This window comes from Pan paniscus, chromosome 6, assembly GCF_029289425.2.
Source record: "Pan paniscus chromosome 6, NHGRI_mPanPan1-v2.0_pri, whole genome shotgun sequence".
NCBI classification, from domain to species: domain Eukaryota; kingdom Metazoa; phylum Chordata; class Mammalia; order Primates; family Hominidae; genus Pan; species Pan paniscus.
The window spans coordinates 84019201-84047078 of record NC_073255.2 but is presented as its reverse complement, the minus strand read 5'-3'; the positions used below and the strand labels follow the sequence as shown (position 1 = coordinate 84047078).

Sequence of the window (27878 nt, the reverse complement as noted above, 5' to 3'; positions counted from 1 at the left end):
CTCCTGCCCTCAGGGACCCAGGATGGACCTTTCCTCCCTGACCCTCATTCCTATCCCCAGCGAGGTGACAGCTGCTCTTGGCCAACCACGCCCCCTCCACCCCCACAGCCACTTCCACATCTCCATCAGTTCCTCCTTGTGGGTCCGAGGCGCTCTGCTGCCGGCCCCTCCTCACTTCTTCCTCCCTGGGGATGGATCCAAGCTATTGTCCTGCCCATGGCTTCCCATCTCAGGACCCTCTCTGGCCGCTATCATCCCAGCAGTGGAGTTCAGCCCACTACTCTGAACCAGGTTAGTCCACCGCGGGGTCAGGCTGTCTCCTCTCCCGGGAGGGTGGAGACCACAACCAGGCCATGTATGGAGCTTCCCTTTCTCCCACTCTCGGGCACCCCCTCCTCCCCCTTCCCGGCCTCATTCATAGGTGTCCTGGTTCCCAACCAGGCGTGCAGGCCTGTGTGCAGCTCCGAACGAGGGCTGGCCCACTGCCGAAGCTTTCATTAAAGTGTCTGCTGGCCTGGTCCTGCGGAGGGAACAGAGCCGAGATGTGGGGCAGGGAAGGGGTCTGCCTGTCTTCCGTGCCCCCGTGGAGGGCAGCACCGGGGTTTTGGGCAGCAGGTGAAGGCTCTGTCCCCTCCACCTTCAACTCTGGAAGCCCCACCTTTCCATCCCTAAGAAGGGTTTGATAAAAACCCTTGTCTGTAAATTAGAGATGGGAAATGGCTCTGGGAAAAGTCAGAGGTCAGTTTGGGCCCGGGAGGGCAACAGATGGAGGCAGCTCCGGCTGGCAAGGAGACCAGGACAGAACTGCCAGAGGTGGGGGCAGGGGACAAGGAGGGAGATGAGGGGAGAAGACACCAAGGGGTCCCCTCCTGCTATCTCCAGGAGCAAGACTACTCTCTTCTCTGAGCGGCCCTTTCCACACCTCTGCCCCCACCGAAGCCCTCCCTCCCCTCTCAGACCCCTTAGCCCTCCCTCCCCTCTCAGACCCCTTCCAGGCCTGCTGAGCCCCCTGCACCTCTTTCAGGAAGCCTCCCAGAGCCCCCGCGCCGTGCCCTCAGCACCAGGGGTCAGGCTACAAGTTTCCTCAGCCCCACTGGTCTCTGCCCTAACGCAGGCGAGTTCTGGAGCCAGACAGGGGTGAGCAAGGTGCCAGGGTTGTGGCCCCTCATCGCCCCTCTATGATCTCTGACACCTCTCCGGGTGGCATCAGGCCCCCATCACAGCGAAGGCTGGGTGGTGGGGGCACTGCGCTCAGGGGGGCCGTCCCGCCCTGTGGCCCGGGGGCGATTTCCCGCACCGGAGGGCTGCAGGGAGGGGGCGTGGTGGCGCCCTCGGGATTTATGAGAACCAGGCGTCGACTTCCTCCGTTGCGACATCCAGGCCTCCTCCAGGCTCCCATTGTCCCTGCTGCGGAGAGTCTGGCCACAGCGGCGGCTCTCGCGAAGCACCCGTCAGCGAGGGGCGCTTCGAGGGCGTCCGCGTCCCATACACCCGCCACGCAGGACATTCCCCCGGCCCCACGCTCCGCGCTCCCGGGGCCACCACCACCGCGGGCTCGAGGGGTGGCCTCCGCGAGGAGGAGTGGGAGTCCCGCGCCTGGCCTGGGGCCGGCTCGGCGACATGGGGACCCCCGCCCAGATGGGGCGACTCGGAGCCGGCTCCTAACCCCTCTCTCCGGGCCCCAGGACCGGGCAGTCTCGGCACCGCAGCTGCGGGGAGCCAGCAAGCACCGGCCACCGGCGCCGCTCGGGCTCCGTGGATGGCCGGGGGCGGGGCCGGGGCCGGGAGGCGCGCGCCTCGCGGGCGGGGGGCGCGCCGCGCGGGGCTGGGCTCGGAGCGCGCGGAGCTCGGCTGCCAGAGAGCCGCGCGGGGGACGCGCCGGGACCGCGAGGAGCGCACGAGCCTTCGAGGCGGTGAACGAGGGAGGGAGCCCAGTCCGCCGCGGGCCATGAGCCACCGGGCCCGGGGAGCCCGGCCGCGGTCCGGGCAGCGCTCAGCCGGCGCCCCAGCCCGCTCGGCCGCAGCTGCGCGCCTGTAGGTATGGCCTCCTTATACCCAGCTCCTCGCTCCCTGGTCCTTCCCCCGGGACCCCTGTCTGTACCCGGGGACGTGCGCTGTGTGCGCACCGCTGCCCGAAGGAGAGCGGCCGCACGCGCCTCGGTCCGCGCGTGTCGTCTTTGTGTGCGCGGGTGGGAGGGAGGAGGGCGCGCGAGGGAGGGGAGGCGCCCCCGGCTGGGATCTGCTCCCCGATCCCCATCCCGGGCGGGGCGGGGAGCCGCTGGAGGGGCCGAGCCGCCTCTGGAGCAGCTGCGCCCCCGCCCCCTGCTAGGGCCCCGGCCGGGTAGTGGGGCGAGAGCAGCCGGGCCCTTAGAGGAGGGGTCTCTGGTTGGGGGAGGGGGTGCCCAGGTCTCTTCCCTACGCTGGGAGCGCTGGGAGGGGGCGTCAACCTAGAATGAGGGTGAGGGCCACGGGATGGGATCGGGGAGGACCTCCTCCAGGCCACAGGCACGCCCTCCCTTTGGCCCAGGCCCCCCTTTCTCGACCCGCCCAGCCGGGGAGCTCCCCGGAGCCCCCGATTGCCGGGAGGATCGTGGAGGGTGCCCAAGAGGCCGGCGCCTTTAAGAAGGGGCGGGTTCGTGCCCTCCATTCAGGCCCTTGGGCCTCGGCCATTGATGAACCTGCGGGCAGCGCGGGCCGGAACCGCGCCAGCCCAGCGGGCTGAGGCCGGGCAGAGGCAGGGACGCATCCTGGCCCCCTGCAGCCCCGAAGTGGGGGCCTTCAGGGAGGGAAGTCTGCAGTGACTGGAGCCTCTCAGGAGCCACGCAAGGCAGACCGGGCAGCCCCAGGCGAGACTCTGATCACGAATAAGCCAGGATCTACGTGCACTTAGAGCTAGTGCAAGGGAGAGCCTCAGGCTAGGCTGTCAGACCTGGGTGGAGCCCTACCAATGCCCCCGAGCCAACATCACCTACCCTGTAAAATGGGATGGTGCTGCCTGCCTCCTGGCTAAGGGACCGGCAACTCCCGGCAGGAATTGCGTCCCAGAGTCAGGTCCCTGGAGCTCCTCTGGGAGGACTGGGGACAGGGGGTGTGGTTTCCGCAAGAGGTTTTGACTTCCTCTTGAGCTGAAGCCCCCCCTACTGTGTCCCACCTTGAACTCTCCCAACCTCTTCCCTCCTGGCCTCCCCGCTCCACGCAGGAAGAGGTTGGGAGAGTGACCTAGAACTTTTCAGCTCCAGGAGCTTTGGGAGAGGTCTGGTGGTGGCGGTGGTGGCACTTCTTTTAGGCTAGTGTGGATCAGGGCATTTTTGGGGTCTCAGAGACAGTTTCCCACCAGCTACTTCCTTAGAGGTCTGTCCCACCAACATACAAGAACAGCCCCACCCCGTGGCAGGCCGGCTTCTGATGCTGCTTGGTTGAATGCTTCTAGGTAATCAAGGGTTAATGCACACGCTTTTCTTTTTACCCTTGTGAAAAATCTGTCTAAAGTTTCTAAATCCCTCTTCCCTACTTAGCGTGAATCTCCTAGGGAGGACTTCTATACAAGTACCCAGGGGTGGGCTTCCCTTGGGGGTCTTGGAAGTGGGATCTCCACCCAAGTGATCCTGGGCCTCCCAGGGCTGAGCTTTTGGTTTCAAACTTACTTGTGCCAAGCTAAGGGCATCAGGGTCGCCGTTCGTGTCATCTTTACAACAATCCTGAGGGTTTAGTGCTATTATTATCCCCACACACTTAGGGAGGGGAAGTGACTGGCCCAAAGTCCCGCAGTCAACAAGCCAGGCCTCCCAACCACTCCTCTCTGACAAGAGGCTGGCACTTCTTGCCCTGCCTACCCAGCCTGGGTTGCAAGGAATTGGGGGTTTAGGGGCTTCAGGCCTCCTGGCTGCTGTCTTCCTGGGGCTACGCTCGTTCTTACTGTCCAAGTGAGGCCAGGGGACTGGTCAGAGCCCTGGGGCCTGGGGAGGTTTCTCTTCCCTGCTCACCTGGCTGGGTGCCGTTTTATGGCTATGCTCTGTCTAGGGGGATAGCAGGTGTGACCCCTCAACACGAGGTCACAGCCCACACCTGTTTGGGCAGAGCAAGGCAGGGCATCGCTGTGTGGGCGTGCAACATCTTTTGGTTCCTCTGGGTAAAGCAGGGTTTCGGCCCCATTCTCCACATACTTCCGGGCCATCTGAGGGTAGCGCCCACCTGGGGGGTGGGGAGGACAGCCAGCCAGGAGCTCATGGTTCGGTGGAAGAGACAGGCCACAGCCATGTGGTGTGGTGGAGGGGCAGGGGGCAAGGGTGGAAGTGGGAAGAGGATCAAGGGGCGTTCCCGAGGCCTCTGTGGGCTTGGGGGCCTGCCTGCTATTGGGGCAGAACAGGGGAAGTAGGCAGTGCCCGGCTGGGTGCTGAGGCTCTGTGCAGAGGACAGGCAGGAGTTGGAGGAAGAGGATGTATTTGAACTTGGATGTGGTGAGTTTGAGGTACCTGGAGATCAGCCAGGCTGGGAGTTGAGCTCAGAGAAAGGCCCAGGGAAGCTTTATTAGCACCTGTAGTCTCCAGAGTTCGGGGATGCTCAGATCTTAGGGGTGCCACCAGAGGTCTCAGGAGGCAGTGGTATGAGTGTCCTGGAAAAGCCAGAAGGCAGCTGGGTGGGATGAGTTGGTGAGGGGCACTAAGGGGGTATCCTGCAGGTTTAGGGGGCTGGGCCAGGGCCCATGTGAGAGTTATGACACTGGGGGAGTGGAAGGGGCTGAGTGTCTCAGGCCAAGGCTGGAGATGGGAGGGGGGAACCTCTGCTTTGCAACCCCAGAAAGGCAGGGTGGGGTGGGAGTAACCAGGGCCAGTGCAGCTGGAACCAGCCCAGCCTGCCCTCCACCTGCAGAGCCCATCCAGGAACTGTCCAGCACTGGGTGCTCCTGAAGGAGGCTGAGTCTGCCTCTTGAGCCCACAGGCCCTGGCTTAGCTTGTTGTCCTGGCCCCCACTCCCTGCTTATCTGACCCGCACTTCCTGCAGAGCCCAGCTGTGGATTCCCCCGCCCCCCCACCCAGCCACTCAGAGTGCCCCATCCTCTAAAGGTGGTCATTTCCTTTCCTGAAACAGGGATTCAGTCTTCCCACTCTGCCCTTGGAAGCGGAGTTCCCCAGAAACAGGTCTCAGAAAGGGACCAGCCTGGAACTTGGCTCCATACCCCCCCTTTTTTTTTTTTTTTTTTTTTTTTGAGACAGAGTCTTGCTCTGTCGACCAGGCTGGAGTGCAGTTGCGTGCAATCTCAGCTCCCTGCAACCTCCACCTCCGGGGTTCAAGGAATTCTCATGCCTCAGCCTTCTGAGTAGCTGGGGTTATAGGTGTGCACCACCACGCCTGGCTAATTTTTGTATTTTTAGTAGAGACGGGGTTTCATCATGTTGGCCAGGATGGTCTCAATCTCTTGACCTCCTGATCCACGCGCCTCGGCCTCCCAAAGTGCTGAGATTACAGGCATGCTCCACTGCACATGGCAGTCTTGAGTTTTGGAAATGACTGGGCTCCTGGGAGGAGAACAGACTTTAGAGGAAGTAAGATCAGGATCCCGGAGACCATAAAGCAGCTGCTGGAGTGCTGCATGCAGGAAAAATAGTTATGTGAATCCCAGGACAGCAGCCTGGACCTGGAGGAAGGAGCTGAGTCCTCGTTATATTTCAAAGGTCCAGCCAGCAGGATTCCATGTGACTTCTTCCTTTCTATCGGGCTTTGGGGAACATCAGAAGAGGTCACTGAGGAAGTGAGGTCACCAGAGGCTCATGGGGACCCCACTTGAAAGCATCCATCATCCCAGCCTCTTCTGCCAGCCCCAGGAATGACCCTGAGGTCCCTGAGACTACTATTTGGGAAGAGAATGAATGCAGGACTGCCCCTTCTGCAGACACCACCTCCTGCCTCCCCAGTTGTCTTTCTCTTATTTTTTGCAGTCTCCCTCTGTCGCCCAGGCGGGAGTGCAGTGGCGCAATCTCGGCTCACTGCAACTTCTGCCTCCTGGGTTCAAGTGATTTTCCTGCCTTAGCCTCCGGAGTGGCTAGGACTACAGGCGTGTGCCACCACTCCTGGCTAATTTTTGTATTTTTACTGCAACCTCCGCCTCTTGGGCTCAAGCAGTTCTCCTGCCTCAGCCTTTCGATGGCTAGGGTTACAGCGTGCACCACCACACCCGGCTAACCGGCTAATTTTTGTATTTTTAGTAGAAACGGGGTTTCACCATGTTGGCCAGGCTGATCTCGAACTCCCAACCTCAGGTGATCCACCCACCTCGGCCTCCCAAAGTGCTGGGATTACAGGCGTGGGACACCGCGCCCGGCCCCAGTTGTCTTTCTCTTTACACACATCCATGCTGCTTGGAATGGCTGCCTGCTGTAGTCCCACAACACACACGTGTGCATGTACACACACACCCACACAGCCCCAGAGAGTCCTAGGGGAGCTGGAAGGAGGGGACAGGTGGGCGCATTGATCACAGGCCTGAAAGTCACTGCGCGCTCTTCTCGCCCGCAGCCGCAGGTGGCTGCGATGGGACGGAAGCCATGAATGGTGCCGACCCTGGCCCCGCCGCAGCCGCCCCGGTCCCGGTCCCGGTCCCGGACTGGCGGCAGTTCTGCGAGCTGCATGCGCAGGCGGCCGCCGTGGACTTTGCGCACAAGTTCTGCCGTTTCCTGTGGGACAACCCAGCTTACGACACGCCCGACGCCGGCGCCTCCTTCTCCCGCCACTTCGCCGCCAACTTCCTGGACGTCTTCGGTGAGGAGGTGCGCCGCGTGCTGGTGGTTGGGCCGACGACTCCGGGCGCGGCCGTGAGCGCGGAGGCCATGAAGCCGGAGCTCGCGGACACCTCTGCACTCAAGGCGGCGCCCTACGGCCACTCGCGGAGCTTGGAGGACGTGTCCACGCACGCGGCCACCAAGGCCCGCGTTCGCAAGGGCTTCTCGCTGCGCAACATGAGCCTGTGCGTGGTGGACGGCGTGCGCGACATGTGGCACCGGCGCGCCTCGCTCGAGCCCGACGCGGCAGCTGCCCCGCGCACCGCCGAGCCCTCCGCCGAGCCCCGCGACAAGTGGACGCGGCGCCTGAGGCTGTCGCGGACGCTGGCTGCCAAGGTGGAGCTGGTGGACATTCAACGCGAGGGGGCGCTGCGCTTCATGATGGCCGACGACGCGGCCGCGGGCTCCGGGGGCTCGGCTCAGTGGCAGAAGTGCCGCCTGCTCCTGCGCAGGGCTGTGGCCGAGGAAGCTTCCGCCTGGAGTTCTTCGTGCCGCCCAAGGTGAGTTACCCACTAATCCCACCTCCTGGGGGGACCAGAGGAGGCGCCTGGACAGCAGCTGAGGGTGCCAGGGACTGCCTTTGGGGACCGCGTGGTCTAATCTGGTTGACAGGGTGAAGTATTTGGTGCCAGGACCCTGGGAGGTGGGCCTGTCATGCCTCTTGAACAAGTCACCCCTTCAACCCCGGTTCTTCCTTTGCGAGGAAGGGTCCTCTGGCTACACCAAAGGGTTCTGGAGCACTAATTTTTTCTTTTCGTGTGTGTGTGTGTGTCCGTGTGTGTGTGTGTGTGCGTGTGTGTGTGTCCCTCTGTCACCCAGGCTGGAGTGCAGTGGTACGATCTCGGCTCACTGCAACCTCTGCCTCCCAGGCTCAAGGGATTCTCCTGCCTCAGCCTCCCAAGTAGCTGGGATTTACAGGCACCCACCACGATGCCCGGCTAATTTTTGTATTTTAAGGAGAGACAGGGTTTTGCCATGTTGGCCAGGCTGATCCTGAACTCCTTACCTCAAGTGATCTGCTTGCCTCAGCCTCCCAGTGGTGGGATTACAGTCGTGAGCCACCATGTCCAGCCTTTCTTTCCTTTTTGTTTTGAGACAGGGGCCGTCACTCAGGCTGGAATGCAGTGGTACAATCATGGCTCACTGCAGCCTTCACCTCCCAGGCTCAAGCAGTCCTTTCTTAGCATCCCAAGTAGCTGGGACCACACACACCGCCACTCCCAGCTAATGTTTTTTATTTTTCGTAAAGACGGGATCTGACTATGTTGCTCAAGTGGTCTGGAACTCCTGAGCTCAAGAGATCCTCCCCCACCTTGGCCTCCCAAAGTGCTGGGATTACAAGCATGAGCCACTGTGCCCAGCCCAGGGCACCGTTCTTGATGTTGTTCAAGAGCCCGGCTACCTGCCCTCCTCTCCTGCAGCCCAAGGGTGCCTGGCACCTCCCAGAGCCGAGGCCTGCAGGGATGAGGGCAGGAGTGACCAAGCACATTCGCAGAGGGCTCCCTGGGAGGTCTGTGTCTGACTCCATGGGGCTCTGCTCTTCCCCAGCTCAGCTGCCAGACTCCAGCCCAGCCCCTGCCCAGGGGGTCCTTTTCTGGCCAGGGGGATGCCAGGCTTCTTTCTGGCTGTCACCAACATTGTTGCTCACTGGCATGCACTGACCCTTCCCCTCTTAGGGGCTGGCCATCAGGTCCCTGGCAGTAGTGTCACGTCTTCTCCAAGGTGGCCCCCCTGCTTTGGAAAGTGGGAATAGCTGTAACAATAGTGCCCACCCTCTGAGAGCCCACAGTGTGTCCAGACAGCCTGGTGGGCATCTGCACAGACACACTGTCATCCTCTGGGTACCCCACCCCGGCGAGGTGAGCACATGGTCCCCAGATTACAGAAGAGAGCGCAGACAGATGCTCAGAGAGGAAAGTGTGGCCTGCCCGACGTCACCCAGCTGGCGGGTGCCAGAGCTGGTCTAACATGGCAGGGCATGGTGGCGCGCACCTGTAGTCCAAGCTATTTGGGAGGCTGAGGCAGGAGAATCGCTTGAACCCAAGAAGCAGAGGTTGCAGTGAGCCAAGACTGCACCACTGCCCTCTAAGCTAGGCGACAGAGTGAGACCCTATCTCAAAAAACCAAACCAAAACAAAACAAAAAACTGGGGGCCGAGCGCGGTGGCTCATGCCTGTAATCCCAGCACTTTGGGAGGCCGAGGCAGGCGGATCACCTGAGGTCAGGGGTTCGTGACCAGCCTGACCAACATGGAGAAACCCTGTCTCTAATAAAAATACAGGATTACATGCCTGTAATCCCAGCTACTTGGGAGGCTGAGGCAGGAGAATCACTTCAACCCAGGAGGCAGAGATTGTGGTAAGCCGAGATCACACCATTGCACTCCAGCCTGGGCAGCAAGAGCGAAACTCCGTCTCAAAAAAAAAAAAATCTGATCTAATGATACCTGCCACCCTGGTGGTCCCAAGAACAAAAGGAACATGGAAGTGGAGGTCCTTGGGCACTGAGAGGTTTAGGCAGGGGGAGGTTTTGCTGGTGCAGCAGCCGACAGCACCCCCAGGGACCACCGGGGACCCCACACCCACCTCCCGCATCAGGGCCCACTCTGTCCCTGGGTGCTCTCTGAGTCACCCGCCGCTTCTTGGCTCTCTCTCCATCTCTCAGTCTGCTGGGGTGCAGGGGTGTGGGCTCCCCAAGGCTTATTGCCCATGAGCCACATGGGCCCTGGAAAAGTGACTTCCCGGGGACACAGCTACTCTCTGAAGAGCTTTTTCCCCAGGTCCCAGCACCCCTACACTTCCCTAGGGCTTTTTTCCTGCCCAGGCCCCTGCCTTTAATTCCCTGGGAGAAATCCTAGACCCCTAAGCCCGACTCCACTCCTTGTCAGAAAGGGAAACCGAGGCCCAGTGACGGGTGGGGTGGGGCTTACCTGGGGTCACCCAGAGGGCAGGGACAGAAGCCCAGGGCTCCAGTGCCTTGGGCCTGAGTGACAGTCACAGCTGCCCTTCTGCAAATAGCAGTGTCTGCTGCCCTCAGAGAAGGGGAAGGAGCAGCTGGTGCCCGCCCCCGCCCCACTCCACCGCTTAGTCCCAGCAGAGCCCACTAATTTTGCTGCTGGCAGAGGGCAGCGTTCCTGCAGGGTCACTGGGCCCTTCCCCTCCTTTGTGTCATGCAAAGGTGGGGGCATTTGTGGGTATTCAGGAGTCATTCCCATGGGAGGGCAGCTCCTACCACGCTAAGAACTTGGTTGAGTTTCCCAAATGTGTCTGGTCCCAGGAGACAGGCTCCCAGGGTGAGTGAGCCCCCTGGGATGCCCTGAATGATACCCCCACTGCCTCTGCACCCACCCACGGTCCAGATCTCTTGCCTCCAAGAGGCCTAGATGCACCCTTGGAGCAGTCAGGAGCTCGGGGCCTGCAGGCTCAGAAGCCATTGCCTGGCACCTTAGATTTCCCTCTCACACAACCTTTGAGGTGCCAGCCCTGGTGAGTCAGGTCTCTGGCTTCCTGCCTCCTCACCCCTGCAGGAAGAGCCTCCTGAACTCCAGGTCCCCTCATTGCCCTATGCCAGGCCAAGCCCTGGGGACCCAAGGAACAATGAGGCCGGCCCCCCGCCATTAGGGAAACCACTGGGAAACCTGGTATTTTCAAGATGCTTGCAAATCTTACTGGGGTGAGCCCCGGAGGAAAAGCTTGGGCTACCTAAGTGTTCACCAGGTGGCCAGCACCCTGGAACAGCACTTTTGGAGGTTCAAGCTCTGTGGGCAAAGGCCTGGAGTTGTAAAACAAGTTGACCATTCAGGCATGTGGGCACAGTGAGTTGTGGCTGGAGCAGGTGGGAGGAAGCTGGACCAGGACTGATGGACCTCAGATTCCAAACTGGGGAACCACAGCATCTCTGGCCAGCAGGATACCTGCTGAAGCTTCCAGTCCAGGCCTCCACTGCAGGCCTCTGTCTGCTCTGTCCCCAGCCCCGCTGGCCGGCACGATGGCCACACACTGGGGTTAGCCAGGCCCCGTTCATGCTCCAAGCCTAGCCCTGCACCCGCTGGACAGGGGCCAGTTCTTCCTGGAATTCCCATCTGCCTGCCCATCAAATGTGTGGCCTTTCCATTTCCTCCTAAGAAAGTTCCTGTCCTGGAGACAGCCCTGCTGGGAATCTCACTCAGGCCAGCCCCAAGAGGGCCTCAGGCTCACGGCAGGGAGCTTTGAGGCAGAGCGAGTGGGGCCAGGCACGGAGTGGTGGTCCCACAGAGCCCTGTCAGCTCACCTTGGATCAACCCTGCCCGCAGTGTTGTTGGGAACACTGGTCCCTTTTACTCACTCCAGGAAACAGTGAGCCCCGTTCTGAGTCGGGGGCTCCAGGCCCTGCTCTGGAAGGTCGGGTCTGTAGTAGGAGACCAGCATTTTTTCTTTAAGCAACCAGGTTTTAAGACCCATCATTTTTTATTTTTTTATTTTATTTTATTTTATATTTTGAGACAGGGTGTCACTCTGTCGCCCAGGCTGGAGTGCAGTGGTGCAATCTCAGCTCACTGCAACTTCCGCCTCCCGGGTTCAAGTGATTCTCATGCCTCAGCCTCCCAAGTAGCTGGGATTACAGGCACGCACCACCAAGCCTGGCTAATTTTTGTATTTCTAGTAGAGGTGGGGTTTCATCATGTTGCCCAGGCTGGTCTGGAATTCCTGACCTCAGGTCATCCTCCTTGGCCTCCCAAAGTGCTGAAATTACAGGTGTGAGCCACCACACCCAGCCAAGACCAGCATTTTTTAAAACGTGAACTAGAATAGAATAGAAAATATCACACTCTGTCACACACAGGAAGGGTAACTATTGTCTGGTGAGATGTTTGTTTCAGAGATATTTTTACCTGCGTATGTGTGTATTGGGCCCCAGTGTTAAATGTATTTCTCACAATGGGTCAAGGTCAAAAATAAGAAAACCACAGATCTCGTGGGTGCATTGGGCAGAGGGCAGCCCAGGTGGGGTTCTCTCCTCAGGGCTTGGAGGTGGGAGGCTCAGATGTCAATTCTGGTTCTGTCCTGGACTTGCAAGGTGACTATAGGAGGAGGTCCTTTTTTTTTTCTTTTCTTTTCTTTTTTTCAGGCATCGTCTCATTCTATCACCCAGGTGGGGGTATAGTGGTGCCATCATAGCTCACTGCAGCCTCGACCTCCCCTGATCAAGCGATCCTTCCACCTTAGCTTCCCAAATAGCTGGAATTACAGGCACGCATGCCACCACACTCGGCTAAGTTTTTTGGTCTCTTTTTGTTTCGTTTTTTTTTCTGTGAAACGGAGTTTCATTCTTGTCGCCCAGGCTGGAGTGCAATGGCGCAATCTCAGCTCACCGCAACCTCCGCCTCCTGGGTTCAAGCGATTCTCCTGCCTCAGCCTCCCAGATAGCTGGGACTACAGGCATGCACCACCACGCCTGGCTAATTTTGTATATTTTTTAGTAGAGATGGGGTTTCTCCATGTTGGTCAGGCTGGTCTCAAACTCCTGACTTCAGATGATCCGCCCGCCTCGGCCTCCCAAAGTGCTGGGATTACAGGCGTGAGCCACCACACCCAGCCCATTTTTTGGTCTCGAGTAAAGGTAAGGTCTTGCTATGTTGTCCAGGCTGTCCTTGAACTACTGGACTCAGGCCATCCTCCTGCCTCGGCCTCCCAAAGTGCTAGGATTATAGGCATGAGCCACCATGCCTAGCCAGGAAAAATTTCTTTCTTGTTTCAAAGAAATGCCTTCCTCAGCTTCCCCCTCTGTGAAATGGGGATTGGGATACCTCTGTACCAGGGCGGCTGTGGCAGTCTATATGAGGGCCACTCTAACGCCTGGCAGCGGGGAGGGGATGGAAAGGGTGTCGGGAAGTGCTGGGGCCACTCACTGTCCTTTTTCTGGCCCCCAGGCCTCCAGGCCCAAGGTCAGCATCCCACTGTCAGCCATCATTGGGGTCCGCATCACCATGCCCCTGGAAATGCCAGAGAAGGATAACACATTCGTCCTCAAGGTGAGGTCTCACCCCTAACCTCAGAGATCCTCCGGCTGCCCCAGGCCACCTTCCCTTTAGGTGCTACAGCTCCGTAGGGGAGCGAGGGGAAGGAGCCTAAGGCAGGACAGTAGTGGGAGGGAGCCCTGGTGTGGGGGGTTCCCAGACCCTATGACAGATGCCTAGCACATAGCTAAGACTTGAGTCTGGGCTCCACAGCCAGGTGCCTCGGGCGTCGCCCAACATCTGGGCCCCTTGCTCCCATTTACCCCTGGGCCTGGGCGAAGCTCATCAGTTTCACTTCCTGCCCTCCCTTCCCCCACTGGAGCTAGCACACCACACCCACCTCACTGGTGGCCAGCCAGCAGCAGTTATGCAAATGTTCCCGTCCCAGGGCACTGGAGTGTGGGAACTGGGCGGTCTCCCACAGAGCGCACAAAGGCATCAAGGGTGGGCGGGGAGGCACCCCGGTGGGTCTAGGGGCAGCCCAGCCTTTCCCAGGCCCCACACCGCTGCCAGGGTGGCCTGCAGGGGTTTCTGAGGACACGGCTCCAGGCTGCCAGAGCTGTGGTCCCTGGGCCTCCGCAAAGGATCAGAGGGTGTTGGTGAAGCAATGTCCCCGGGGAGGCCTGGTCCCACCCACTCATCCTGCATGAAGCCCCCACCCTCTTCTCCCAGCTTCTGGTTGTGTTTGTGTTTCTGCCCGTTCTCATTTGTTTAGTCACAGACTCACTTATTCATTTAGCGAGTGTTTACCAACCCCGGACCCTGAGTCATCCCAGGCTGGGGGCTGGGGACACAGCCCCTGCCCACCTGGTACCCTCTAAACTGCTGATCATGCATGACAGCCTTGAGGCAGAGGGGCTCACCTGCCTCAGTTTCCCCATCTGTTCAGAGCGGGATTAAAGGCAGTCTCCGAGAACCCTCCCAGCTCTGTCATCCTGGGAGCCCAACAACTACATTTTTTTTGTTTTTTTTTTTCTTTGTTTGGAGATGGGTCCCACCCTGTCACCCAGGTTGGAGTGCAATGGCGCGATCTCGGCTCACTACAACCTCCTCCTCCCGGGCTCAGGTGATCCTTCCATCTCAGCCTCTTGAGTAGCTGGGACCAAAGGCACACGCCACCATGCTTGGCTAATTTCTGTATTTTTGGTAGAGACAGCGTTTCACCATGTTGCCCAGGCTGGTCTCGAACTCCTGAGCTCAGGAGATCTGCCCTCCTCAGCCTCTCAAAGTGCTGGGATTACAGGCGTGAGCCACCACGCCCAGCCCAACAACTGCATTTTGACAGAGGCACACCACCGGAAGCCAACAGCACGGGACCTGGGTGTCCCAGAGACCTGGGTTCAGGCCCTGGCCCTGCCACTGGCTGCTGTGTGACTTTGAGCAAGTTCCTTGGCCTCCCTGAACCTTGGTCTTCTCATCTATAAAATGGGGGAAATGGCTCCTCTCCCTCACAGGGCCGTTGGGAGGAGTTGAGCAGAATGCAGGGTTATGCTGTGGGCCTGGCCCCAGCAGGGATGTCTCCTGCCCTCTTCCCCTTCAGAGGCTTCGTATCTCAAGCGCATGGCCATGCCGGTAGAACTCCAGGCACTAAGACATGCAAGCCCCCCTACTCAGTGTGCTTGGCCAGCCTGTCTCTCCACTCAACTTGAACCCCACCCCTGGGGTGCCAGGGCATGGGTTGGGGATGCTGGGCCACCCATCCCTCCCCCTGCCAGCATGGCCTCCTCAGAGGCTGCATCTCTAAGGCAGAGATGCTGAGATCAGTGGGGTGGGACATATCCCCAGTGGGGAGGCCCAGAAGGGAGGGAATACAGAGTGTGAGCTGGGTCCCTGGCCTGAGTTCCAGGTGGTGCCCGACGGTGACCCCACTTTCTTTCCTGCTGCTCATGCCCTTGAGCCCTGCTGTGGGAGAAGGGGATCAGCCATTTGACCACTCTGACCCTATGTCCTGTGGTCTGGAGCCCATCTGCTGACCGTGTTCTGCACTCCCGGCCACCTTCCTCCCCAGGTAGAGAATGGAGCCGAATACATCTTGGAGACCATCGACTCTCTGCAGAAGCACTCATGGGTAGCTGACATCCAGGGCTGCGTGGACCCCGGGTGAGTGTCCAAGTGGCCCGAGGATGGGTAGACAGGCTGGGTATATCCTTGGTCCAGCCTTCACCAGGAGCAGCTTCCTAGCAGGGCGGGAGCTCAGCTTGAGAAATAAGCAATTCAATGCGATTCAGGTTGGTGCCAGCCAGGATCACCCTCCTTAAAATACCCCCTACCTCCAATCGCCAGCAGACTCTGTGAGGCCTGCTCTATGGGGCCAGGGCCTGGGGACCTGGAAGGAAGTTGGACCAGGTCTTGTCTTCACCCCAGAGAGCCTCAGAGCACTGGGAGTTGGGCAGAGATGGCAGTGAGTCCCCAAAGGGCTGGGGACCTGGTGCAGTGGCTCACATCTGTGACCCCAACACTTTGGGAGGCCCAGCTGGGAGGACCGCTTGAGCCAGGAGTTCAAGACCAGCCTGGGCAACATAGCCAGACCCTCTCTCTCTCTCTCTCTTTTTTTTTTGAGACAGGGTTTTGCTCTGTTGCCCAGGCTGGAGTGCAGTGGTGTGATCTTGGCTCACTGCAATCTCCGCCTCCCAGGTTCAAGCAATTTTCCTGCCTCAGCCTCCTAAGTAGCTGTGATTACAGGCGCCCACTACCATGCCCAGCTAATTTTTATATTTTTAGTAGAGACGGGGTTTCATCATGTTGGCCAGGCTGGTCTTGAACTCCAGACCTCAAGTGATCCGCCCAACTCAGCCTCCCGAAGTGCTGGGATTACCGGCATGAGCCACTGTGCCCAGCCAACCCTGTCTCTTAAAATAAAAAAAAATAGAAAGAGCTGGAGAGAGGCTCCTAACCCAGGCCTGGGCTCAGGTCAGGGAAGAGTTGCTGTTAGGCATGCTCACCTAACCCGAGGCTTAAATAAAGAGTGGACCAATGCCAGGCAGAGGAAGATGGGAGAGGGCAGAGAGAAAAGCCCAGCAAAAAGAGTGGAAATGGAACTGGGCACGGTGGCATGCATCTGTTATCCCAGCTACTCAGGAGGCTGAGGCTGGAGGATCACTTGAGCCCAGGAGTTGGAGGCTGCAGTGATCTAGGATTGTGCCACTGCACTCCAGCCTGGGCAACAGAGCAAGACCCTAACTCTTAAAAAATAATAATAAAAATTTGGCCGGGGCCAGGCAGAGTGGCTCATGCCCGTAGTCCCAGCACTTTGGGAGGCCGAGGTAGGCGGATCACCTGAGGTCAGGAGCTTGAGACCAGCCTGGCCAACATGGTGAAAACCCATCTCTACTAAAAATACAAAAATTAGCCAGGCATCGTGGCGGGCATCTGTAATCCCAGCTACCCGAGAGGCTGAGGCAGGAGAATCGCTTGAACCCAGGAGGCAGAGGTTGCAGTGAGCTGAGACTGTGCCATTGCACTCCAGTCTGAGCGACAGAGCAAGACTCTGTCTCAAAATAATAATAATAATTTTAAAAGGTGTGCAAGTGTACAAGCACCTGGGACTCGCAGGGAACATCAAGGCCTTTGGGGTGGCCAGTGAGGAGGAGATTTTGATGAGAGCTCAGGAAACGGGTAGGTCAGGGACAATGGGAGCCATGGCAGGTAATAGGCAGAGGGCAGTTACGGTCAGCTGTGAACAGGAAGAGCAGCAAGAAGGTTGGCTCCACCATCCAGGAGAGATGCCAGGCCAGGAGTAGGAGGGATAGGCAGCCCGACAGGCTGAGCAATTGGCAGCAGCTCTGCTGGCTAATGGGGTGAGCCAAGCCCCGGGGGGAAGGGCCGCTGCTTTCTAATTAACAGCTTCATTTAAAGAAACACAATTAAGGTCCTGGGCGCCTCCCAGTTCCTGATCCACAAAGTGATTGTAATCCCTCCTCCACTGCCCTCCGGACCATCTGCTCTGCAAACTCTTTCCCCAGCCGCTGTGAAGGTGAACCTCACTTAGTGGAATTTTTGAGCTGGCAGGGTCCCAGACACCTCATGTCACAAATCGGGAGAGAAACCTTCCCACCCTCTGAGGGTCTCCACGGGATCCCAGGAGGAGCCCAGCCCCTCAGGGATAGTGGGCAGGGATCATGGGCCCTCAGTGGGGACTGTCCACTCAGTGGTATCCGGGCCAAGAGAGAGCCTTCCCCTTGGCTTTCTGAAGTTTCAGTGGAAAATCAATTTGCAAATGGCAGATAAATGAGAGAAAAGGCATACAAATTTATTTATTTTTATTTTATTTTATTATTTTATGTTTTAGAGGTAAGGTCTTGCTCTGTCGCCCAGGCTGGAGTACAGTGGTGCAATCAAGCTCACTGCAGCCTCGACCTCCTGGGCTCAACTGATCTGCCTGCCTCAGCCTCCCAAGTAACTGGGACTGTAGGCACATGCCACGATGACTGGCTTAATTATTTTTTTTTTTTGAGATGGAGTCTCGCTCCATCATCCAGGCTGGAATGTAATGGCACAATCTCAGCTCACTGCAACCTCCACCTCCCAGGTTCAAGCAATTCTCCTGCCTCAGCCTCCCAAGTAGCTGAGATGATAGGCACCTGCCAACAAGCCCAGCTAATTTTTGTATTTTTAGCAGAGACGGGGTTTCCCCATGGTGGTCAGGCTCATCTCGAACTCTTGACCTCAGGTGATCTGACAACTTCATCATCCCAAAGTGCTGGGATTACAGGCGTGAGCCACTGCAACTGGCCTTTTTTTTTTTTTAGAGACGGGATCGGGATCGTGCTATGTTGCCCAGGCTGGTCTTGAATTCCTGGGTTCAAGAGACCCGCCTGCCTCAGCCTCCCAAAGCACTGGGATTACAGGCATGAGCCACAGTGCTTAGCTGCACAAGGCAGATTAATAGGAGAAAAAGCGTGTAAATTTATTTAACGTGTATACATAGGAGCCTTCAGAATGAAGACTCAAAGATACAGGGGAGGGCCAGGCGTGGTGGTGCACGCCTGTAATCCCAGCACTTTGGGAGGCTGAGGCAGGCACATCACCTGAGGTCAGGAGTTCGAGACCAGCCTGGCCAACATGGGGAAACCCCATCTCTACTAAAAATACAAAAATTAGCTGGAGGTGGTGGCGGGCCCGCTGTGATCCCAGCTACTCGGGAGGCTGAGACAGGAGAATTGCTTGAACCTGGGAGGCGGAGGTTGCAGTGAGCTGAGATTGCACCACTGAACTCCACGGGGTGACAGAGTGAGACTCAGTCTCAAAAAAAAAAAAAAAAAAAGCCCAGGCATGGTGGCTCATGCCTGTAATCCCAGTACTTTGGGAGGCCGAGGCAGGCAGATCACGAGGTCAGGAGTTTGAGACCAGCTTGGCCAACATGGTCAAACCTCATCTCTACTAAAAATACAAAAATTAGCTGGGCCTGGTGGTGGCATGCGCCTGTAATCCCAGCTACTTGGGAGGCTGAGGCAGGAGAATCACTTGAACCTGGGAGGCAGAGGTTGCAGTGAGCCGAGATCATGCCACTGCACTCCAGCCTGGGCAACAGAGGGAGACTCTGTCTCAAACAAAAGATACAGGGAAATGGTCCATTTTTATGCTTAGGTTCAGCAAAGTATGGACAGCAGTGTAGAAAGAGGATTGGACACAAAGGGTAGGATCTAAAGGGAATAGACTGAGCAGGGGACCCAGCCAGGCCTGTCTGTCCAGATTCTTCTTGGCCTCTCTGAGTAGCATTCCTTCCTTCTGGGTGTGGGACAGAACCCTATCTTGAATGGGGCTCTTATGACCTACAGTCAAACCAGGCAGATTGGGTAATTTCTTTCTTTCTTTTTTTCTTTCTTTCTTGCTTTCCTTTCCTTCTTCCCTTTCTTTCTTTCCTTTTGTTTTTACTTTTTTTTTCTGCTCCGTTGCCCAAGCAGGAGGGCAGTGGGGCATGATCACAGCTCACTGCAGCCTCCAACTCCTGGACTCCATTGACCCTCCTGCCTCACCACCACGCCCAGCTAATTTTCTTTTATTAAGACGAGATTCTCAGGGCCGGGCGCGGTGGCTCATGCCTGTAATCCCAACACTTTGGGAGGCCAAGGTGGGCGGATCACCTGAGGTTGGGAGTTTGAGATCGGCCTGGCCAACATGGAGAAACCCCATCTCTACTAAAAATACAAAATCAGCCGGGCGTGGTGGTACATGCCTGTAATATCAGCTACTCGGGAGGCTGAGGCAGGAGAATTGCTTGAACCCCCAGGAGGCAGAGGTTGCAGTGAGCCAGGATTGCGCCATTGCACTCCAGCCTGGGCAACAAGAGCAAAACTCTGTCTAAAAAAAAAAAAAAAAAAAGACATGTTCTCCCGGCCAGGTGCAGTGGCTCACGCCTGTAATCCCCACACTCTGGGAGGCCAAGGCGGGCAGATCACCAGTTTGAGACCAGCATGGCCAACATGGTGAAACCCCATCTCTGCAAAAAATACAAAAAAAAAAAAAAAATTAGCTGGTCATGGTGGCGCATGCTTGTGATGCCAGCTACTCAGGAGGCTGAGGCAGGGGAATCACTTGAACCCGGGAGGCAGAAGTTGCGGTGAGCTGAGATCGTGCCACTGCACTCCAGCCTGGGTGACAGAGCAAGACTCCCATCTCAAAAAAAACAAACAAACAAAAAAGATGGGGGTCTCGCTATGTTGCCCAAGCTGATCTCAAACTCCTGACCTCAAGTGATCCTCCCACCTCAGCCTCCCAGAATGCTAGGATTACAAACATGAGCCACTGTGCCTGGCTGGATAATTTCTTTATGACAAGTTTTTACATAGAATATTTTTAGGTTGGCCGGGCACAGTGGCTCACGCCTGTAATCCCAGCATTTTTGGAGGACGAGGCAGGCAGATCACGAGGTCAGTTTGAGACCAGCCTGGCCAACACAGTGAAACCTCATCTCTACTAAAAATACAAAAAAATTAGCCGGGCATGGTGGCAGATGCCTGTAATCCCAGCTACTCAGGAGGCTGAGGCAGGAGAATCGCTTGAACCCAGGAGGCAGAGGCAAAGTGAGCCGAGATCGCGCCACTGCACTCCAGCCCTGGCAACAGAGTGAGACTCCGTCTCAAAAAAAAAAAAAGAATATTTTTAGGTTTTATGACTACGTTTTGGAAAAAGGGGTTCTGGTTTCTGTGACCCACCTTGGGAAAGAGGGACTTTTGTTTCTCTGGTGCCTCTGGGGAGAAGAGGACTGAGAGACAAGTAGGCAGGAGAAGGTCAGAGAAAAACTTTTTTGTTCGAGGCTGCTGCTGAGGACTTTGTTTTGCGGTATTGTTTTCTGAGCCCCAACAGTGGCCTGGTCAATCACACGATGGCCACAGAGCCAGTGTAGGGTGGGACAGAGGGACATGGAGGCAGAGGGAGGTGACCAGAGCCAGGAGGCCTAGATGCTGGGCCATGGGACTGCCAGCCACTGCCTGGCCACATAAGTAGCCTGTGTTCCGAGTCCAAGTCCCACGGCAGGACATGGTTTCCATTTCTTGTCTCCACAGTGACAGTGAGGAAGACACCGAGCTCTCCTGTACCCGAGGAGGCTGTCTGGCCAGCCGCGTGGCCTCCTGCAGCTGTGAGCTCCTGACTGATGGTAGGGAGGGGGACAGGGTTGAAGGAGGGGCACACTCAGGGTGGACAGATAAAGATACGTGCATCTTACCTGCCACTTCCCCAGCAGTCGACCTGCCCCACCCCCCAGAGACGACAGCCGTGGGTGCAGTGGTGACAGCCCCCCACAGCCGAGGTCGAGATGCCGTCAGAGAATCCCTGATCCACGTCCCGCTAGAGACCTTTCTGCAGACCGTGGAATCCCCGGGCGGCAGCGGCAGTGACAGCAATAACACAGGTGCCAGTGGGGACAGGCTGCTCTTCCCATCCCACCTCTCCTGGACCCCCACCCCCAGCCATGGCCACCCATGGGCTCCCTAAACCTCACTAAGCCTCAGAAGCTGTGACATCTCATCCTCCTGGGTCCTTCACACGTCTCCGAAGTACTTCTGGCTTTTGTAGACTTGTCTAGGAACCTGGCCCCTCCCACTGGACCCAGTTTCAATAGAAAATGTTCACAGGGGCCGGGTGCGGTGGCTCACGCCTGTAATCCCAACACTTTGGGAGGCCAAGGTGGGCGGATCACCTGAGGTCAGGAGTTCGAGACCAGCCTGGCTAACATGGCAAAACCCCATCACTACTAAAAATATAAAAATTAGCTGGGTGTGGTGGTGCACACATGTAGTCCCAGCTACTCGGGAGGCTGAGGCAGGAGAATCACTTGAACCCGGGAGGCGGAGGTTGCAGTGAGCCGAGATCACGCCACTGCACTCCAGCCTGGGTGACAGAGTGAGACTATGTCTCAAAAAAAAAGAAAGAAAAGAAAATGCTCACAGGGGCTGGGTGCAGTGTCTCACACCTGTAATCCCAGCCAGTGTTTTTTGAGGCTGAGGATCACTTGAAGCCAGGAGTTTGAGACTAGCCTGGACAACATAGCAAGACGCTATCTGTACAAAATTTTTGAGACAAGAGTCTCACTTTGTTGCCCACGCTGGAGTGCAGTGGCGGATCACAACTCACTGCAACCTCCACCCCCAAGTTCAAGCAATTCTCATGTCTCAGCCTCCCGAGTAGCTGAGATTACAGGTGCCCGCCACCTCGCCCGGCTCATTTTTGTATTTTTAGTAGAGATGGGGTTTTGCCATGTTGGCCAGGCTGATCTTGAACTCCTGACCTAAGTGCTGGAATTATAGGTGTGAGCCACCACGCCTGGCCACAAACATTTTTGTGCCTGTAGTCCCAGCTACTTGGGAGGCCGAGGTGGGAGGATCACTTGAGCCCAGGAGGTCAAGCCTACAGTGAACTGTGATCACACCATTGTACTCCAGCCTGGGCAACAGAGAGAGACCCTGTGGAAAAAAAAAAAAAAAGAAAAGAAAAGAAGAAAGGAGGGAGGGAGGGAGGGAGGGAAGGAAGGAGCTCACAGAAAAGGGTCCATAGGGTTGGAATCAGGGATTGGGAACAGGCGACTGGATTTGTTCCTAAGTTTGCTGATGACTTACAGAGCAACTCCAGGATAGTCCTTCACAGCTCTGTGCCTCAGTTTACCTCATAGACTTCACCAGTGGGTTGGGTCAGCTCCCTGCCCAACTCTAAAATTATTCCAGCTGGGCACAGTGGCTCATACCTGTAATCTCAGCACTTCAAGCTGCCAAGGCAGGAGGATCGTTTGAGCCCAGGACTTCCAGACTAGTCTGGGCAACAAGACTCTGTCTCTACAAAAAATAAACAAAAATTAGCCAGGCATTGTGGCACAGGCTTATAGTCCTAGCTACCCAGGAGGCTGAGGTGGGAGGATTGCTTGAGCCCAGGAGGCCAAGGCTGCAGTGAGCTATGATTGTGCCACTAGACTTCAGCCTGGGTGACAGAGCGAGACCCTATCTCAAAAAATAAGTTAAATAAATAAATAAAATTATTTGGCTGGGCGCAGTGGCTCACACCTGTAATCCCAGCACTTTGGGAGGCCAAGACGGGCGGATTGCCTGAGCTCAGGAGTTAAGACTGGCCTGAGCAACATGGTGAAACCCTGTCTCTACTAAAAATACAAAAATTAGCCTGGTATAGTGGTGCATGACTGTAATCCCAGATACTCGGGAGGCTGAGGGAGGAGAATCACTAGAACCTGCAAGACGGAGGTTGCAGTGAGTCGAGATCACGCCACTGCATTCCAGCCTGGGCAACAGAGCAAGACTCTGTCTCAAACAAAAAAATATTCAGGCCAGGTGCAGTGGCTCACACCTGTAATCCCAGCACTTTGGGAGGCCAAGGCAGGAGGATCACTTGAGCCTAGGAGTTCGAGACCAGCCTGGGGAACACAGCAAGACTCCATCTCTAAAAAATAAAAAATAAGGCTGGGCGCAATGGCTTACGCCTATCATCGCAGCACTTTGGGAGGCCGAGGTGGGTGGATCATCTGAGGTCAGGAGTTTGAGACCAGCCTGACCAACACGGTGAAACCCCATCTCTACTAAAAATACAAAAATTAGTTGGGTGTGGTGGCGGGCGCCTGTAATCCCAGCTACTCGGGAGGCTGAGGCAGGAGAATCGCTTGAACCCGGAAGGCAGAGGTTACAGTCAGCCACCGGGATTGCAGCATCGCACTCCAGCCTGGGCGACAAGAGCGAAACTTCGTCTCAAAAAAAAAAAAAAAAAACTAAAACCCAACAAACTTTTTAAAAATTATTCCAGCAGCATTTTGCATGTAAAAAAACCAACAAGATGTCACCTCTCTTCTCACATTTATTTATTTGTCCCCCTTTCTCCTTCCCCCCATGTTCCTCACACTGTCATCCCCACCTCAGGGGAACAGGGTGCAGAGACTGATCCCGAGGCTGAACCCGAGCTGGAGCTATCCGACTACCCATGGTTCCACGGGACACTGTCCCGGGTCAAGGCTGCTCAACTGGTTCTGGCAGGGGGTCCCCGGAACCACGGCCTCTTCGTGATCCGCCAAAGTGAGACTCGGCCTGGGGAGTACGTGCTGACCTTCAACTTCCAGGGCAAGGCCAAGGCAAGTGTGTGGGGGGCGCCATGGGGGTGCAGTGGCCAGCCCTGAGGGAGAGGGGTCATGGTGACCCCGGTCCTGAGGCTGTGCCCTGGAAGCAGCTGCAGGCGAACAGGTGTGGCATGACTTCCCACGGGCCCCACTCACCCCAGCCGTGCTCCGTGAGCCACCTGCGTCCCTCCTACACATCACTGAGGGACTGCAGTCAGCCCTATTTCAGCCTCTCCATTCTCCAGAAGGGGAGGCCACCTACTGGCGGCTGAGCCCTCAGGAGGCTGGGCCCTTCTAATAACCCAAATTTGCAAATCCTTTCAGCTCCTGCGCGCGGGGGATCTCATAGCACTGGAGCTTCGGAGGGTCTCCACCCAGAGATCGCCCAGTGGGGGGTGGGAGCCAACCAAGGCCCTCAGAGCCCCACCTTCTGCCCCACCGACCTCAGACAGCCCCTCTTCCCTGCCCAGGTTAGGTCACCAACCCCTGAGGAACACACACGGGCAAACCCTAGAGACCCAGCAGGGGAGGAGGAGCTGGGCTGGGTGGGAGAGCTGTGCAGGGTCTGGGGGGTGGGGTTCAGCATTGGAGGGGACAGCCTGATCAGAGACCTGCAGGGGAGGGAGAATTGTGGAGGGGAAGACAGTCAGGGAGGCGATCCCGACAGCACCCAGCTGGATCAGAGGCATGATGGTACACCCAGGCGGTGTGCTTTCAAGGAAGAGGATTCCTTGCTATATTGACCTAAAATGCTTTGTTTTTGTTTTTGTTTTTGTTTTTGAGACAGTCTCGCTCTATCCTCCAGGCTGGATTGCAACATCGCAATCTCAGCTCATTGCAACCTCCGCCTCCCGGGTTCAAGCGATTCTTGTGCCTCAGCCTCCCAAGTAGCTGGGATTACAGACACGTACCACCGCACCTGGCTAATTTTTGTATTTTTAGTAGAGACGGGGTTTCACCATGTTGGCCAGGCTGGTCTCAAACTCCTGACCTCAGGTGATCCACCCACCTCAGCCTCCCAAAGTGCTGGGATTAGAGGCGCGAGCCCCCACGCCCGGCCTATTGACCTGAAATTCGAAGGAAAATTTGACAGCAAAGGCAAATGATTATGGGGGGGTGCAATGTGGCCAGAGGGGGCAGGAACCTCAGTGCCCACCCCCGCATCCCAGGTTTCCGATAAGGAAACACTCAGCCTGGGCTCCTGCCAGGACGGATTTCCTGGCGGCCCCTACTAGAGGAGGGAGAACCTTAGGACTCCTGCTCCAGGCCTGCAGCTGGGGGACAGTGTCTCTCTGCAGGCACCCCGGCTGCCCTAACCCCTAGTGGCTCAGTGCAGAACCTCTGGTGGCTTCTCTCCTCCGCCAGGTTGGCCCCACCGTGCAGGAGGTAGCACCTCCACCAGGGACATTTCCTTGGCAAGCAGCCACTCTTACAGTTCCTCCAACAACCAGGTGCTTAAGGCCATCCCTGGTGACGTGCAATTTACTTCTCAGCCAGTGCTGCTCCTGGCAGCCTCCCAGAGGGCCTGGATCTGACTCATGCCCAAGCCAGAGGCTAGGATGGGGGAACAAAGGGTGGGTGGCAAGCTCCTCTCCTTCCTGGAACAAGACCCAGCCTTGAACCTGCCTCTCACCTCTCTACCCGGCTGCTCTTCTCCCAGAGTGGAGATGACTGCCCCAGGACTGATAATTGAATGGTGGGACAAAGCAGGAACCCCAGCCTCCAGCTTACATACCTCCTGGGAGGGAAGATCACTACCTTCCCAGAGGCAACTCTTTCCACCTTCACAGAATAAATGTCTGGAAGGTCTGGCAGAAGATTGGGATGCGTCCAACTTGCTTCTTCTCACCCCAGGGACCCAGCTGTGCCCTGTGCAGGCTCTGCCCAGCTATGAGGCTGTGGTGGGACCCCTCTGTGCTGTTTCTTTCGGGCTGAGTCCCTGCATTGTCCTAGCAACTTATTCTGCTAAGTGGCAGAGCTCACTTGTGGGACCGCCACCCCGCTCCAGGGATTGTCTGTATTTTTTTGTTTGTTTTTTAAAGGGTTGGGGGGTAGCTCACCATGTTGGCCAGGCTGGTCTTGAACTCCTGACCTCCCGTGATCCATTCCCCTCAGTCTCCCAAAGTGCTGGGATTACAGGCGTGAGCCACCGCACCTAGCAGATTGCCTGTCTTTTATGCAGGTGGCCAGACCAGCTCCCCCTCCTGGGCTTGGGGCTATGCGTGTACCCTCAAACCACTCCTCTTAGCTCCCCTCTTGCCCCACACACCCCAGAGATAGCCACTTTTTTCTGCAGTGGGATACATGTTGAGCAAAATAGGGCTTAAGTCAGAGACCTGCAGCTCTCCACTAGACACCACAGGCCTATGGTTTCTTACCCTGAGGCACCTGCCTCACACAGGCCCTAGAGACCTAGAGAGAAGCCAGCCCTGTTCCAGCTGTTCCCACAGCGTGCCGTCACTCCTCCCTAGCCAGCCCTGGGGAGCTTTCCATGCCTCCGGGTTTTGGCTCTGCAGGGACAGAGGGCCAACCTCTAGCCTCCTGGGCTGGGGGAACCACCCAAACAGGAGTTTTCTTCCCTGCTCTGTGCTCTGTGACCATGGGCCAGTCACTCCCCCTCCCTGGGCCTTGGTTTTCCTATCTCTAACATGGGGGCAGTAATCCCTATCTTCTGGCGTTAGGGAGGGGATTAGAGATTATAGGTGTGTAGGGCATGGGCCCATAGTGGGGGTGCTCCCAGCATGGGGACAATGCCTGATGCCTTCCATCTCAGCCTGGGTCCATTGCCCCCATTCCCCATCTCCAGATGGGGCTCACGTGTGAGGGGCCCCCTGGCCCTGACACAGCCCCATAAAGCCCCTGTGAGCCTTGGTCCTTCCATCAACCCCCAAAGGCGCTTACCCAGGTGCCCAGCCCCTGACCTGTCCCTGACCACACCCACCTGTACCCACAGCACCTGCGCCTGTCCCTGAATGGCCACGGCCAGTGTCACGTACAGCATCTGTGGTTCCAGTCTGTGCTTGACATGCTCCGCCACTTCCACACACACCCCATCCCACTGAAGTCAGGGGGCTCGGCCAACATCACCCTTCACAGCTATGTGCGGGCCCAGGGCCCCCCACCAGGTAAGATGCCGCCACCTGGCTGGTGTGATTACTCAAGAAGACTTCCCGTTGATTACTCAAGAAGGTGGTCCCTGGGGTGGGATGAGCCCCAGGTCTCCTGTCCCATAGCCTCAGCCGTGTCCCTCCCACCGTAGCCTAGCCACAGCAATTTCAAGCAGTCACGTCATAAGGAATGGAGGCAGAAGTGGCAGCCTAGAGGCAGCCAGGTCCCTAATGATTCCTGGCAAGGGGAAGGGAGCGCCCAACAGCAGTGCAGGTGGGTGTATGGGGGTGGGGACAGGGGTGTGGATTGGGGCAAGTGGGATGAAAGGAGCTGGGCATATGGATTCCTAAGCCCTGCACTGGGGAGGCTCAGAGCAAAGCTGCTGGGACCGAGCACTAAGGGCATGGGTGCATGTGCATGCGTGTGCTTGTGTGTGTGCATGAGTGTATGTGTGCATGTGCCCGTGTGCGTACGCTTACGTGTGCGTGTGCGTGCATATGCATGAGTGTGTGCATGCGTGCATGGGCACGCGTGTGCTTGTGTGCCTGTGTGCGAGCGTGTGCATTATGTGTGCGTGTGTGTGCACTCCTGTGCATGTGGCTATATGGGCGTGCACACGCGTGGTTAGGTACATGTATGTGTGTGTGCTTCTGTTTATGCATGTGGGCAGGTGTGCTTGCATATGTGTCCGAGGACATGGGCTGCAACTCGGAAACCTGAGCGTGGGCCCTGGCCCCTTGAGGGATCCCGGCCTCCCTGCAGGATGTGGCCAGCCCAGGTCCCCACTCACGCCCTGCCGTCGCCTTGTTGCAGAGCCGGGCCCCACGCCCCCTGCCGCGCCCGCGTCCCCGGCCTGCTGGAGCGACTCGCCCGGCCAGCACTACTTCTCCAGCCTCGCCGTGGCCACCTGCCCGCCTGCCTCGCCCTCCGACGCCGCCGGCGCCTCCTCGTCCTCTGCCGCGTCGGGGCCCGCCCCCCCGCGCCCCGTCGAGGGCCAGCTCAGCGCGCGGAGCCGCAGCAACAGCGCCGAGCGCCTGCTGGAGGCCGTGGCCGCCACCGCCGCCGAGGAGCCCCCGGAGGCCGCGCCCGGCCGCGCGTGCGCCGTGGAGAACCAGTACTCCTTCTACTAGCCCGCGGCGCCGCCCGGGTGGGACACGCCAGGCTCTTCAGTGAAGACACGATGTTATTAAAAGCCTGCTTTAGGGACTGCACCCGGCTCTCCTGTCGTCCTTTCTCCCACGGGGAAGGCGGGGACTGCGGGGCAGCCACTCTCAGAGACCCCCGTCCATCAGGGACCCCCGTCCAGCCCAGTGTGGCCTGACACCTGCCAGGCCCCCTTGCAGCTCTGTCTCTGGTGGGACAGCTGAGGGACTCCCCATGGGGCGTCGGGCAGCACCTGAAAGAGGGCCCAACAGCAAGGGTTAGGGCTTAGGATCGGGAGGGGGCTTTA

At 57.6% G+C, this 27878-nt stretch overlaps 1 pseudogene; it reads left to right on the top strand.

Moving 5' to 3' along the window:
* The first annotated feature begins 137 nt into the window (after positions 1-137).
* Positions 138-27639, top strand: LOC117981011 (SH2B adapter protein 2-like; annotated as a pseudogene).
* The last annotated feature ends 239 nt before the right edge of the window (positions 27640-27878 follow it).